The sequence below is a fragment of the Crocodylus porosus genome, unplaced genomic scaffold (genome assembly GCF_001723895.1).
Source record: "Crocodylus porosus isolate Cpor-Errol unplaced genomic scaffold, CroPor_comp1, whole genome shotgun sequence".
Classification (NCBI taxonomy): Eukaryota; Metazoa; Chordata; order Crocodylia; family Crocodylidae; genus Crocodylus; species Crocodylus porosus.
In genome coordinates this window covers 160,868,623-160,884,899 of record NW_017728886.1, presented here as the reverse complement: position 1 = coordinate 160,884,899, position 16,277 = coordinate 160,868,623, and positions in this window count along the sequence as shown.

The following is a 16,277-nucleotide window of genomic DNA, read 5'->3' as shown; positions in this document are numbered from 1 at the left end:
TTTCATTCAAGCCATAGTGGACATTTTCCAGTGATTTATCATCCTAAAACTAGCTTATTTTCATTTACGATCAGTGTCTGTCCTGAAAACTTCATCGTAACGTTTAAATTGCTCCACTGAGGGAAACACACTGTGCGATTTATACATCCAATAAAAAATACCCACATTTTGTAATTTTTAACAAGTTTAAATTTCAATGTTTAGACACTTGCAATGTATTCACCATAATCCACAGACTCAGCATTTTTTCTAAACGTTCAGCAAATTATTTTGAACATAAGCAGTGTAAATTGTGATCCTCTTCAAAACCCTTTGCAAAATTTCTGGAAAAAAGGTGTTAGTTATAAGTTATTCTCAGAGGTTTGGCTATAATGGTGAATTCAAAGGTTGGGCTTAAACTTTCAAAAGCATCTGCTAATTTGAGGACCTTCCTTTCTTGCTGCTCAACTTTAACAGTGGTTTCTTTCCTTCAGCTAACAAAATCCCTTTGCAATGACATCACACAAATGGACGCTGCTCAAAAACAGGCAGCTCCAGTGATGTAAGAGGAGACATCATTTCCTTGCTTTATTTTCTGGCGAACATTTGACTCTAACCGAGTCTCAATTAAGGTTACCCCAAAGATGAGACCTTTATAAAGAAGCAAAGAATTATACTTTTGCTGCATAAAACAGGTAACAAGAATCCCTGACAAAACCAAGTAATATGATAAAAATAAGTTTGTATTGTTTTACATCAAGTATCTTTCATTTCTGTGTTTCCCTTGGTTATAAGTGCACTTTAAGAAATGTCAGAACATAGAACTGAATGGGATCTCCTGGATCAATGACTCCAGTCACCAGTTAACAAAACAGCTGTATTATGATTCCTTTCATACATTTAAGCTAGGTACAGACATTTAAAAAGTCTGAGACAGAATTTGTCTAAGTTACACTGTTTTCTGTAAGCGGCATAGGTTAGATTGGTGGCAAACAGAACACACGTTCGCCCTTTGGTGCTGGGCGGATATTCAGGCTGCTTGCACCGGCTGAGGCCAGCAGGTTGGGGCTGCTCCTACATGCCTCCCAGCAGGCCCTGCAGGTTCCCCAGGCTTCTGGAGACTGCTGAGCACAGCAGAAAGCCTGGACCACCCCTGAATAGCTGCCGGGCACAGGCAATCACACCCCACAACCTCCTTCCATGTCATCTGTCAGCCACAAGCATCTATCAGCCTCAAGCAATTACTGGGAGTGGGGAAGGGAGGCATCTGTTTCCCATGAATGAGCCCCAGCACCTGGGCACCCATGTCTCCGGGCTGTGCCCCCGCACCCTGTCATGAAGCACCCCATAATGTACACACAGACCTGGCATGGAGAACCCCTATGCTTGGGCACAGCTCCATGGAGCCTGCCAGGTTGCTGGGCACAGGCTAGTATGCTTTCTCCTATGCCATAGTATTCTAGATGACATCTCACCAGTACCTAGTGTAATTGTATTAATCCTTTATGTGTACAGTAAGTAATTCCAGTGTAATATCACTTGCTTACATGTGGAAAACTAGCTAATGATTTATGACTGGAGTTAGAAAATAGGAGATGGAAGCATCTTTAAAATAATGATGATTTCCTAAAATGGATATGACATCAAGAGAAAGAGGAGGGAAATGTATCTGACCTTTATCAGACTACATAACAGAATGACTTTGTAGTAGTCTTTTCAAAACATTGCTAAGCTAAGCCACACTGTTCAGGAAGAAAAATAGCCAGCTTGAATAGCCAACATTCAGTATGGTTTGAAAGACAGAAAGGTCATACTGCTGGATTAATAATTCAAGGCACTGTATTCCATAATGTGACAGAGCTGAATAGACAGACACTTGTCTCAGTACAGTATACGACTCAGAATTTCTGTGTGTAATTCTGTCCTGAAGATGGGTTGAATAAAGCAAGCTGGGTTTAATTCCAAACAATGTCATTTTAAATTTTTCTTTTGGTTGTGTAACTAATTGACATCAGAACCATAGGGTATTGAATATGGGTAGTGTAAACAGATTTATTTCCTTTTGTTGGTAGTGGCTCTCATACCTGATTTGTTTTTTTGGGGCTGAGTCGGGGGGTGCACCCTTTTCTCTTTTACACTTAGGAAAAGGGTTAGGGTGATTTTCCTAGAAGCTCAAGTTTTGTGGTACAGAACACAGCAAGCGATATTACAATGCTTCTGCTAATGTTTCTGAGCTGATATATCTAGTGAAAAAGTGGCTGGTTCACTCTTTACTTTCAGATGCTGTCCTTACCCTCTTTGCTGAGATAAGCTCATCAGTTGTTTGTTTTTGTTATATGAATGCTTATCTATTAGGATGTGTGTTGAGACCACCAAAACCTATTTTGCATATCTCACCAAGCCTCCATTCAAACATAAAAGCTCTCTTGCATATAAGAGACCTGGAGCTGATAGTCTTATCATTCCTCTACTAGTCATCCAAGCAATCTTCACCCCACAACATTATTTAATATCCTACAAAATTAATACTGCTAATATAATGCAGAGACTGTTAAGACTATAAATGTATAAACAAGATGTAAACCATGTCCTTCTGTTAAGATGAGACCGCTTCTCTGACCTAGATGTTAACCAAGTCATCAGCTGTCACAAAGCAGACAGAGGTACCTTAATTCAGATTTTGGATCTTAAATGCTTGTCAATTTGCCTTTTAAAGTATATCTTTATCTGTAACACCTGTCTCCATTGTAATACACTGAGGAGAAGAAAGAAGGCTGTATCAGCAAGAAGGGATATAAATAAAATACCATGAAAATGGGGATAATATTTTTACTTACCCTTGTTATGGAAGCATGGAATAATTTACTCCACTGCACATAAGTTAGTTATGTCATTTCCTAATTTATGTAGGTAATTATCATCTATTTATTGTGTCCATTAACCATCCTCTATTACATCAGTTCAAGAAATATTTTCTAGACTCAGCTTGATAGTCTATGTGTTCTGTGGGTTTTATTGAGGATTATATTGCTATTCGATGATGTACATATCCATAATGTATGCAGAGGTCGTTTTCTAGACAACGTCTAAAAGAAACTGAAATTGGAAGTGCTTAGCGAAATGTGTGGTACTGCAGGATGGTACTGAAGTGCCTACAGCTATGGCTTCCAACCTCTTTTGCTGGAACACTGCTTCTTTATAATTAACTAATGAATAGATGTCACCTTTATACCATTAACCCTATTGTGAAAAGATGTCAAACAATTCATGGGTTCAGATAAGGTTAATGCATAATCATCTACACTGTACAGAAGTAATGTCAAGTTTATGTGTATTCCCCTGTTTTCAAGAGCAAATGGTGAGAAGCAAGGAGTGGATTGAGGGAAACAGAGAATGGGTATGATGAGAGGCATGGAGTAAGGAAATACAACAGGTTTAATCCAAAGTAGCTTGACTTTGCTCCCGTGTAGAAGTGGGGCAGACACATGACATACAGGCTTATATTGGTACAAATCACTCCATTCCAGAGTATACTTACCCTCAGGGGAGTGTCTAAAGGAGACTAATCTACTGGGCAGTAAAGCATCACTATGTAACCATAAGCAGGAGCTACTGTGCAGGTTAATTAAGCAGGTTAATCTACTGTGCAGTTGTCTACTACTTGTAAATACAGGTACTAGATTTACTGCACAGGAGCTATTGTGCAGTAAGCACATGGTTAAATAGTTGACTGGGAGCAAATTGCTCCTGGTCAGCCCAGGCAGCAGTGGGCAGGAGAACTCTCCCCTCTGCCAAGCAGCTGTCTGCTTCCCAGCTGTTCCCTGCCCCAGGTAGCTGCCTGCTGCCAGGGACAGTTCTGATGATGGAGCCTGGGCAGGGACAATGTCCACTTGAGCCAGTAGCAGGCAACTCATGGCCCTGACCCTGCTCCCTAGAGCCTAGGTCTGACCCCAGTGCCCCTTCCCAGCCCAGGGCTGGCACCTGAGGAAGTCTAGGGTTTCCCCCTCACTGCCATATCATAGGAGAGCAGGGTAGGAGTATCCCTGGCCTGAACTGCTCCTGCTGAGAGCAAATTTGCTCCTGATGAGCACACCTGTAGACGAGCTCAGGGAAAGCTTCCTGCACAGTATTTTACCGTGCAGTAAGCATTCTGTGAATTAATTGCACGTGTAGACATGCCTAGAAAATAAGATGTTAACATTGGTATTAGTAATACCACTGTGTCAGTTATACATCTGCAGTTCTGGACAGTTTTATAAGTGGCGTAGCTTTTTCTTTTTTTTTTCTTTTTTTTTTTTGCAGAATGCAAATAGGCTGTTAGTGGCTCCCTCACCACTTAATGATGAAACATTGTAATAGTGTCTATTGTGGAGAGCAACATCCATGCCTCTATTCCAGACACCAGTGTAATTTTACACAGTAAAATTTTACACAAGTAAAATCAGATAAATCCTGGGATAAACCTGTCATGCGACTCCACCTATGGTGTGACCATCCCCCATCTCATGCAAGAGTTTCTTAGCTATGTGCTCTATCTTAGACCTCACTCTTACCACCAACTAGAAACAATTTTGGAAACCTGATAGCAATACTGTCTCTAACACTGGATCACCTCTCCTTCTGGTTAAACTCACCACTTTCACTAGGTACTAATGTACATAATATAAGAACATAGGAGTGGAAGGGACGTTTTCCAGGATCATGACTAGTCCCCTACCATTCAAAGCACAATATCAGATAATTCCTTTCATACAGGATAAGCAAAGACAGTCAAAAAGCCCCAGGCTGAATCCATTTATTTGCAGGTTAGTCTAAGATGCATAGATTGAACCAATAAGCAAGTCAGCAGACATTCACTTTTGATTCCAGAAATGCCTGCAGCGGCCCAGTCCAGAATCAGGAGGGTACTAAAGCACACCTCACTGCTTAGCTAGATCAGACAGCTTGGGCCAAAGCTAGCCAGACCACCACGAGTGGGTGGGTTTGTAGGGAAGGTTCAAACATCCTGGGATGCTGGAGGACTGTGAATTAACTTGAATTTGGAGGGGATCTGGGATAAAAGTTTATTAAATTGATTTAACCTAAATCAGTTAAGTCTGATACTTCCATCCAGGTTTATCTTAAACCATTTTGGCCATTCTGAAAGTGGTTTCTGTGCACTAAACTTCTGTTGTGTTACAGACTTGAACCAGTTTCCAATCACTTATACTAGTTTATGTGTAAGTTCTGTCCCTAGCCACAGTGAGCAAATTCCACCTTAAAAATAGTTGAGGTTTTTTTACCCCATTCTCTGAATCATACAGGATCAATCAATCTTGGAATAGGAAGATATGCCAATTATACATAAAAGACACTAAAAGATAAAAGCTTCCTTTTCTGTATAAAGTACTGTATTTCTGCTGATAGACTATACTATCCACATACACTTCCTATTTCAGTCTAAATGAAACTCCCTTGATACACTAGACTTAGAGAAAGGGTTTTATACAAGGATATATCTGTAGAAAAGAATATATATTTGTGTAAAGTGAAAGTATGCTTTTTCCCGTGTAATATACTGTCATTTATATTCCCTGACTTTTACTTAAGATGCTTCATTTTAAATAAGATCTTTGTGCCTCACAAACCTAGATCTATGTACTTTTGCAACAATGTTACAATTCTTTCTATCAAATCGTTCCATCAATTGCACATAATAGCTACATTATGACTTCACTGAAGGATTTGTTTATTGATATTTATATACATTTCTATAGCTTGCATACATTTGATCAAGTTGGAAGAAGAGATGTACAGGAACACTATAATGAAAGAAATACATCTTACATACATGTTAATACATTTAATAATTACTGTTTGAGATATTAATTTGAAATGCACATTGGTTAGTATGAGAAACAACTTATATCTCTAGCTGTATTTATTTCAAGGTTCAGACCTTTTTGAATAAATAACTTTTCTGATGTGTATCTGATCCTAACTTTGAATTTCTTCCAATAAATCTCAAAAAATGACTGTATTTATTCACATAAAGCACATGCACACACCTCTTTTCCTCCTAAAATCAGCCCTTTACAACTGAGGTACATGCCTTAAGCAGGGAAGTTTTTCTTGGCTGGAATAGAAGTATAGGGGCATGGTACTCTAATGGGTACCAAAGTGCTCTGGCTTCTCTCAGACCCAGCAAGTAGAATCCAGGGGAATCCAATGTTAAGCCTCTCTCAGCTGCTAAGGAATTTGAATTAACTATTGACTAAAAATGGTAGCTTGTGCCTGAAGCAGCAACTAACCTGGTTTAGAGCAAGTTAACTGCTGCATTCAGTCTATGTCATGTTGATGAGACTTGTAGTATGGAAACAACACTTTATAGTTTATAAGAACTTACAAAAAGAGCTATTTACAGCAAAGAAGTAACAGTTTTGTACTGTCCTTGCAGTGATCCAAGGCCTAACCTTGTTGCTGGCCTCCTGTGCCAAGAAGTTCCTGCTGCATCACACAGGCTATCTCCTGGGATGCCATGCTTCTCGGACACTGTGCTTCCAGGAGGACTGTCATACTGTGCTTCCAGGAGGACATGACTCCAGAAAAATCTTTTTCTATATTCTGCCTTCCAAAACAATATGCATGCTTTACTTGAGGGTGTATGGTATATGAGAGAATATAGTTGATGCAAGTGTCTCTGTAGAATACTTGGGCTTTAAAGAATCCCTGGATTCAGAAATGTGCGATGAATTCTTACCTAGCCTTAGGTAACCTGTTAATATGCATTTTGATTAATTAGCCAGGCTGATAAATTGAACTTGATGGTATGAAAATGGTATAGATGGGTAAAGATAGTATTGATACTTTGGTGGCCATCTCTAAATATGTAAGGGATGAGTATTGGGAGCTGGGAGAAAATCTGCTCACTAGGGCACTCCAGGAGAGGACAGGGAGCAATGACTATAAACTGTTAGAGGATGGTTTCAAGTTAGATGTAAGGAAGAACTTTTTTAGAGTAAGGGCGACCAGAATCTGGAATAGACTTCCCAGGGAGGTGGTGCAGTCCCCAACCTTGGAAGTCTTCAAAAGGAGACTGGGCAGACAGACACCCTGTTGGGATCATTTGATCTATTCCTGCCCAGAACAGTGGGGTTGGACACAATGATTTTTCAAGGTCCCTTCCAGCCCTTAATTTCTACGATTCTTTTAGGCTAATAGAAAGAGTGTAAAGAAAAGCAAATGATACTGTAAGCCAAGTATCACTGGAATCAGTCCAGGAAATTAACCTAAGAATGAATTGCACCCAGCATGGATGAGGGAACTTAGGTCACAGAAAAGGAAAGAGGACACTAAAATCTAGTCAGACACAGAAGATAAAGAGAATGTGGGGATACAGGGAAGGAGAAAGAGAAAAGTCTTTAAAAAATTCAGGAATGCAAAATCCTCTGGGAATTTATCTGAATCTTTTGAGTTTGTCTTATACTGATAATTAGCAAGAATGACAAGGAAAATCTGTGAAAAGTCCACTACATTGATTCTTGTTTAAATCTGACAGTATACTGTAGTATTGTCCGCAGTGAGAGAGTACCAAAAATCTAGTTATATATCCTGCTTTTTTAGCAAGCAGGCGTGATGTATCAGTGCTCTGACAGAGCTTTGACTTTGAAGCATGCGTCTAACGCATTTGTCAAGTACAGTATGTCATACACATGTGCCCTATCCTGTATGTGTCACAAATGTCCCTTGAAAATATCACAAGTGGGGCAAATGAGAGGTAGCTGCTTTTTCTGGTTTGGAATAGGGTTTTGAGATGGCAAATGACTCAAAAATTGCAAGTAACTCCAAACATATATAAGTATGTTTAAAAGATGGATAACATGCTTACTGTTTTATTGGGCTGTGCCAGAAAACTGTAATATAAAAGCTCCTTTGAAATTTCTTTCTAATTAGAAACTTTGACAAAAGGCCTATGACAACCAGGTTAAAACTGAACTGCAAGGAAAACATGTATTGATACAGACACCTGAGTTATGGGTTGAAAGATCAACATAACGTGTAAACCACGATGAAACATTCCCGTCTTTAAAGTCTTCTGTGTAGATGATTCATATATTCATTCTTGTTTCTTGTTATGGAGTGACTTTAGCTATCTGTAGCTATCCTCCAAACAATGCAAAGTATTACTGTATCACCACAAGATGAATTCCATTAGCTAAGAATTTTGGGTAATATTTTTTATTGGATGAACTGTGCAGTTAGGAGAGATTTTAGACAAGCCTTTGGGTGCAAAACAGCCTTCTGCAAGTTTTTGTTTTATGTTGCACATGGCACTTAACAATGTACTGTAAATGCTGAAGGAAGATCTCTGCCTTCCTGATAACTCAAAGCACCTCACCTATACTGGAACAACATCATGGCAAACTGTGTACAACAGGGCAAACTAAGGACCAGAGGGTGCAAAGATAAGGAGTGATATTTTGGCCCCATTCAAGTCAACTTGAGCTTTGTCAAGGCTTCCAGAAATAATGGGCATGCATTTCTGGACCTAACTTACAAACAATATTTACCAAGTTAGTGGATGTAGTTTTAGTAATTGAATGTAGGCTGCCATTTATACCTGCAGCACAAGATTTGCATATAATGATAATGTTAGAAATGTTTTACACTAATATCATTATTGGACACTTAATGCACACGTGTTTTTCTGAGAATCTAGTCCTAGGTAATTCACCTGGGACCCAGTTCTGAGTTGGCATGAGAGTAAAGGGATAAAATTCAGGTGTTCAGATATGCAATTCTTTGTTCTACTTGCAGTTCCAGCACCAGTTGCAGCTACAGAGCAAAAATTTGACAATGCAGTTATGGTTTCAGATCAGAAGTATCCACAAAGGCCTGCTACAGATCTATGTACTACTTGGTGGGGTGTACAGAAGATGGTTTGTGTGTGTGCATAACGTATATACACATTATAGAGAGAATCTAGTGCAATGGTTTAGATGGCCAATTAATTAATTTTAGAAGAACTCTTTGCTTGAATTAAAACGTCAATACCCACAGCTTCTCTGGCATACACATTTGCAGCTACAGGAGACCAAGCTAGCATCAGTTCTTCTGCCTTATCCACAGTTCTTTCCATTGTTTCCATAGCATTCCCACAAAGACAGCTGTGAGTCAAGGCCATGAAATGTATACCAGAGTAGTTTCTTCTGTCTCAGTATTGCATTGCACCCCATCACATGGTTTGCTATCAGACAGTGTCAAATACAGAATGTAAATGAGGCTAGACAATATATGTACTGTATACATTATCAGCTTCCCAGGTGCATACAGCAGTGCAGAACTGGAAGAACAGCTCTATAGGCTGAACCAAAATAGAGACTCTGTTATAGTCTTTTTCTTTCCCATTTCTTCTATACACTTAGGCTTTTGTAACATCTTCACTTGGTGCTTCCTTTTTCTTGGCCTTTTACCCTTATCCTTTCTGCAAATGAAAAAAAAAAGCACAAAAGGGCTGAACATCAGAAGGGAAATAATTAACAAGGAAATTTTCTCTAGCCATCTAAGGTATGCCTCATAGTATTACCTTGAGAGCTTCAAGACAAAAGAAGATATAAGGAACAGGAATGTTGAGAAGGGGATATTGGTGGTGAACTGGAAAAAAACACAGATCAGCAAAGATGTTGCTTCAGGCATTTCTGAATTTCATTATATTAGCTGAAATAACGTCAGTGAAATTAATTATAAGTGATGCTATTTATGCTGCTATTATTTTTATAAACTGTAACCATTCAAGTGCATTGTATGATTATAACTCCATTCCAGCTACCTGGAAACCCTAAGTTATATGGCTTTGGGCCTCATCAGCTGAATAATATTAGGAAAAAATTCTGCTAACACTCTAGTTATTCAACATAGCATGGTCAAGTGAGCTGGAGAGAGATTGCAGACAGCTAGAGAGCAGAGGCATATAAAGCAATTAAGCAGAATTTTCCAGAACACCAAGTTGGGCCATTAGTAATTCAAGAGCTAATATAAATTGGTGGTTGTTGAAATTTAGGTCCCAACTGTGTAAGAATACACACACACACACACACACACATAAAGGCTGCACGAATTTGATTGCATATTATTAATGGGTCTTAGATCATCAGTGGAAAAAGTTCTTGGTGCTGACCTGAGATTTATTCTGGCTGACAAAGTTATTGCAAAACCAGAATATGTGGAACAAAAATATAATAATGGCAGTGACACTTTCACTGCAAGTCTATAATTTGTTTAGGATTTTTTGATCTTGGGAGTATTTTCCCCTTTTTAGTCTTGAGCAATATTTTAAAATGAGAACCTTATTTTCAAGCCTTCTAGCAATGCTGGCTATTTCTTAATTATTTAGTCACTACCTCATGTAATAGTTTGCCTTCTATCATACCAAAAGGACTTAAGGAGAAGGATAACACATCTACTATACAGAGAGCACAGTGGCTGCTATGAGTGATGATATCTTACTGCAATTTATGACATGGAAAAAAAGAAAGCCATAGAGCAATACTGCTGGTGACAGAAAAGGGGACTGTCACCCTTGAATCCTTGTAGCACAATCTGAAGTTCAGAATTGCCTTAATTCGTGAAAGGTTAAAGGCTTACTTCACTGGTTTACCCAGTAGTCTAAAACCTGAAAATAATTCTGGTTAAGGCAATAGATGCAGATGATAAAAATAAGAAGGGACAACGATTTGTACAAATTACAGCACATCTTACTTGCAACAGATTATTTCATCAGGTCTAATAACACTTTACTGTGCACTAATTTACTAATAAAAGAGTGACAATTTGAAGTAACATAATACAAAATACACTGTCACATTATCTCCTTTTATTCTTTTATAGTGATTAGATTCTTTCCCCCAAGCTCTGTCCATAGCAATCCTATATTTATATTATATTTTAAGACTATATTAGACTTAGGCCAAAGACTTATCATTACAGCATGTATGTACCCAGGAACTTCTTTAATTATACCCATTCTATACATTTCCTGTAAAGTGCATTGTAACTGATTGCAATTCCAATTAGAAACAGTTGAGAGAGAGAAACCTTATATATGATGGGGAAGCTTAAAATATTTGAAGAGAATAAAAGGGTGGCTAAGGTGAGTGTATCTGAGAGGTGAAACCTGCCCATCAATGCATAGTGTTTATGAGATGTTAAAACAACATGGGGCTAAATTCTGTGTTAACCTTCCCAACTCACAGGTGATTTTAGACAGACACAGAGATGAGTTTCTTAGTAGCTGGCCACAACTTTGATAAGTTATTGCATCAATCTTTTTTCATACAGGTCCAGTGTGAATGTTACAGGACTCCTATTGGATAACCTATCATTTCCAGGTTATATTGCTCTTCAGCATATCCACACATTCAACTCAGTTTTTTAATTCTCCCATGCTCCCTTTCTCAAGGGGAATAGCATGTACCCAGAGGGAAATCCCAGTCTGGAAGGGGTTCAACTTTTCCTCTTCTTTCATACACCTAAGTCCTATCAGTGAAATCTTTTTTCTCCCATTCTTCTGGGAGCTGGCACTTTGGCTTTATCTGCTTTGTCACTGGTTGGCATGAGACAAGTATTTTTATAAACTAGTAGATATCAAGTTTCTGAGTCCTACACCATTAACCCAGTTGTGCCCACTTGCTGTTATGAAAAAGGAAGAAAAACACCAGGCCTCTTCCAAAATTCCTCCTGACACAAGAAACAGAAAAATAGTCAGACTTACAGCATCCTATATGATAACTACAGGAGGGAGACTGGGGCACTCACAAAGAACAAGCATCTCAAATATTCAAACCAATGAAAACAAGCATGCAAAGCCAATTGGCTGTAATGTCCCTGCCAACAAAAAACAGACACACCCCCTCACTCTGGCCAGATACAGACATTATACTTTTACTACTGTAAGTGATCAGAATTGGTCTATATCCCTACCAGAACGAAAGTTCAGCACACAAAACCAGTTTATACCCATAACAGAACACACAGATTTGTTTAAAAATGGCAGAACCCAGTCCAAGATTTGCCCTCCCTCCACCAAAGGGCAAACGTGTGTTCTGTCTGTAGCGATCTAAACTACACCACTTACAGAAAACCGCCTAAATTACATCAATTCCACCTTGGGCTTCTTAAACATCTGTACCTACCCCCACAGTCTTCCTCAAACACAGTTCTCTCATAAGAAGAGACAGGCATGGAGAGAGTAACCTGTCTGTCTGTCTGTCCTTGCTCTTATTTTCTGTATGATTTTTCAAAGCATTACATAGCCCAGAGGTATACAGGGCAGATCCAGTGGGCTGGGGATGTGGGGAGGTGCAGTGATGCATTTGCAACCCCATTTGTTTCCTGCCCCATCCAAACTTTAGAACCAACTGCCTGGAAAAGGCAGCAGGATTTCTATTTAGACAGTGCTGAGGAAGTCAATTAACTTCATGACTCATTATAATTTACCTGATCGATGCTACTCTCTCTTCACTTTGCAGTTGTTAATGACCTTCTCTCCTTTCTAATGGTCTTGATGTTCTACCATTCAAACTATCCTTTCTTCTGCAATTTTGCTGTCCATTAGCCATTCCTGATAATGTCTCTCTGCTATTTCACATCTCTGAACTTAGGTGTACTACTATTAACTCAGCTGTAGAAATGACTGGCACTGAAGTATTGGAGGTACTGTCAAAACACTCAAGAAGACTAGATTTTGTTTTATGAATCTGAATTAAGAGACATACATTGAAATATAATAACTACAGAACTAATTAAACAATATCTTTTACTATTTTTGCCAAGTTTGTGTTTTTAAACTAAATATATAATCTAGGAAATTAGTGTGCATTCCAATAAAGTTATGCTTGTTTTTGCTTTAATCTGAAACTGAATAATATAGTATGAAGCCCATACTGTACTAGTAAAGGTTCTTGTTTCATTTTAATGGGAGAAAAGTATGTGTTGCATTATATGTTATGACGTGCTACATCATCTGCACCCCCATTTTCAAAATCCATATTTACCCATGGAAATATGTAAAATTGTCCCTTTATAATCTATGGTAGAGAAATTGTCATTAACGAAAGGTGTCATAGAATTAATTTGCTAGAGATGTATTTGGGGGTCCATTTGTTATAGTTTTGCTTTCCTGTTTCCTGTCACATACAGTGATCAATCAGCACTGTTCAGTTAAAGGCCATGATAACTGTCCTTGGGACCCCAAGGTAGTTTCAGTCTCTTGTGCCACCAGTTATTCTGTTAGCAACTTTTGACTACAGTTAGCCCTGTGATCAGTTGCATTCAGTATCATTTGGCAATGAATTTCATTCATATTTCAATCAATTGTGAAAACGTTTGTTTTTTACTATTTACCACGATTTTTTCATGTAGATAAAAAACAGGTTTTCATTCGTTAAAAAAGAAAGGGGCTGAGGGGACGCAGTTTCAAGGAAATACTCAAGGAGCAACATTTTAATTTTTACTCAATATTCAATAACCAGGAACAAATGCTACAAAGTCACCTTGTGCGTCTGATGATCATACTTTTCATGTCTGGAAGTGACTGTGAATTCTTTTGGGTCGGGCTGCCCTTCTCTTCCCTGTGTTTGCAACTCTATGAAACTTGCATGACTCATATTCTCCATTTCAGCCAGTTACAATAATATTTTAGCCAGGAAGATCCATGTTGTTGTTCAGGTGTGAAAAAATTGGCTAAATGAAATATCTATCGTAACAGTAAAACAAAGAGTTTTGTGTTGTTCTCATGAACTGTGTTTAATTTAGCATGTTTCAGAGTCAACATCAAACACCTTTTTAATGTTTGTGTTAAATGGACCAAAACCCAAAAGCTATTAGTTTACCCTTTAAATTCTAGTATCTGTAACCCAACTTGCTGCCTTTGCTTATATATTACATCAAATTATGCTACCTTATGTCTGACATAGCATGTGACTTTAGAAGAAACACAATGTGACACAATGGTTAGAACTTAAAGGTCACAACAGTTCCTTAGGGCAGATATCTGTTATCACTTTGACAAGAGCCAGTGAAACCAATGGATCCAGATGAAGTATATGGCTAAGATCCAGGGCTTACCCAAAAAAGAGAAAACTGTACTTAGAGGTGCTTGGCTGCTAGGGCAGAATCCAGAACCCTGAGCTGGGCATCAAAACTCCTGATTTTATGCTGCAGATGTTACATACCTCAGAATGGTCTGGAACTGTTCAATCCATGAAATGGTACATGAAGACTACACAGCATGTGATGGTACCTATTCATGTTTTTGTTGTATTTGGTCATTAAATCTTTGGGACCAGGTTCTCAGGTGATATAACTCAATGAAACTCTATTAAAGTCAAGCTGATATAGACTGGTTCAGTATCTGGCCTCACATTCTTATAGTTCTGTTCTACACTGTGATTCTAGCAAAGTAGGTTCTAGGAAAAGCCATGGGGAACTACCTGCATAGATGATTATTCATGGTAAACCAGTAAAAAAAGAAAGGCAAATATAATGATTACTGTCTACATAAATTAAACCTTTTCATTTTGCTGTTAGCAGTGGGAGTAACAGGAATATGAAAATGAGTTCTGCTTTATAAGATTCAGTTTTTGTAAAAAGCCAGAGGACCCTAAATTCATTGATAAGCTGCTGGTCAAGAGAGAGTAGCTCCAGACAGTTCATACAAGCCTTTGGTATTAACCACCACATCTGTTGGGCAACAGTATCAGTTTTTCCAATGGCTTTTGTGGATTTATGTAGATCAAATCCATGACACTCTGGTATAGGAAGTAAGCACCCTTTTGACAGGAGTGTGCTAATTACTTTTTCAATATAGTTTATAAATCAACAACATATTTAGGCCAGGCTGTGCTTAATGATTGCCATCTTGGCTGATCCTGTAGAGGGAGTGAGAGAAACTTTAGATATAAAATTATGGATCTGCACAGCTTGCATTAAGCAGAAAGTGCTGATTTAAATCATCAGCAATCCCTCAATTTGAGAATGATCTCTACCAAAGCTAATTGTTGGGTCTTGTCTTAAGGTGACTTAAGAGTCCAAGCCTTGAGCCACAGACCCGTTCACAGAAGTTGCAGGCTTTCCACAAGGGAGGATAGGATGTAGGCCAAGTTTTCTCTACTTTTCTTTCCTCTTTTCTCTGTTCTCTGCTTTGAGGGTGAGACACTTTCCCTCAAAATGCAGAAGTTGCTTGGTTGAGGTTGTAACACCACTGGAGTCAGTCAGCAGTCAGCTCCTCCCAAGTCTTGACGTCGGCATTCATTTTCATGAGGTATGCCTTCAATGTGTCCTTGCAGTGTTTTCTCTGGCCACCACAAGATCACAGGCTGTTACTGAGCTGGAAGTAGAACATTTGTTTTAGGAGTCAAGAGTCAGGCACACAATGTCTGATCCAGCAGAGTTGGTGCATGAGGATCACCTCATTGCTGATCTCGGCCCATGTAGAGGCTACAATAGATTCACGTGTAGCCACGTCCAAGCTCAACTTGCTGGAGGGTCTGCTTTTTGCACATCAGACTTCTCAGCCACTCAGGAAGTTATGACAGTACCTGGTAACCCCACAAAGGCATAATCTCCATGGTCTCCCAAGTTCAATGGCTGTCAATGATGATGATAAACCATGCCCAGAAAAAGACTGTATCACACCCTGTCACTATATATTGATCGTAAAAATACATATACACATACATACATATATTCAGAGTGTACACTCAAAAACAAGTTTGGCCTTATTTCAGAGACAGCTTCCATGTTTGCAAATAATTTGGGATGCATTTTAAACCATCAAGTTCTGTATCAGTGGTGTGGGTCAGTATATATTCTCACAGGTTTCCCTGATTACCACACCTCTTTTGGGTAATGTAAAATCCTTTACCAAAATTTGCCTCACATTTAGATACGATCAGATTAGCTCTACTGAATGAATACCTTTTCTGAAGTATTCATCATATGACATTTCTCCTTTTTTATATCCATTTAAATGAAGAGCTGCCTAGGCAAGCCCCAGTACTAGACATTTTGCCGTCTAAGGTTTTCTCTTCTCTTTGGAAAGTATATGTGAGTGGTGGAGCTGGGTGGTCAGCGAAGACTTTTTTTCTACAGAAAGTCCTGGCTGCTATGTTGGTCACCCTTAAAGAGACAGATTTTCTAGGACAGCCATAGCAGAGCAGAGCTAATGCAGCTCCTAGCTGAGGAGTTGTGAGAGGAGTATAAAAGTGTGTGGGAGATAGATCTATAGGACCTCTTAAAAAGCAATACGGTGGGTGGCTTTT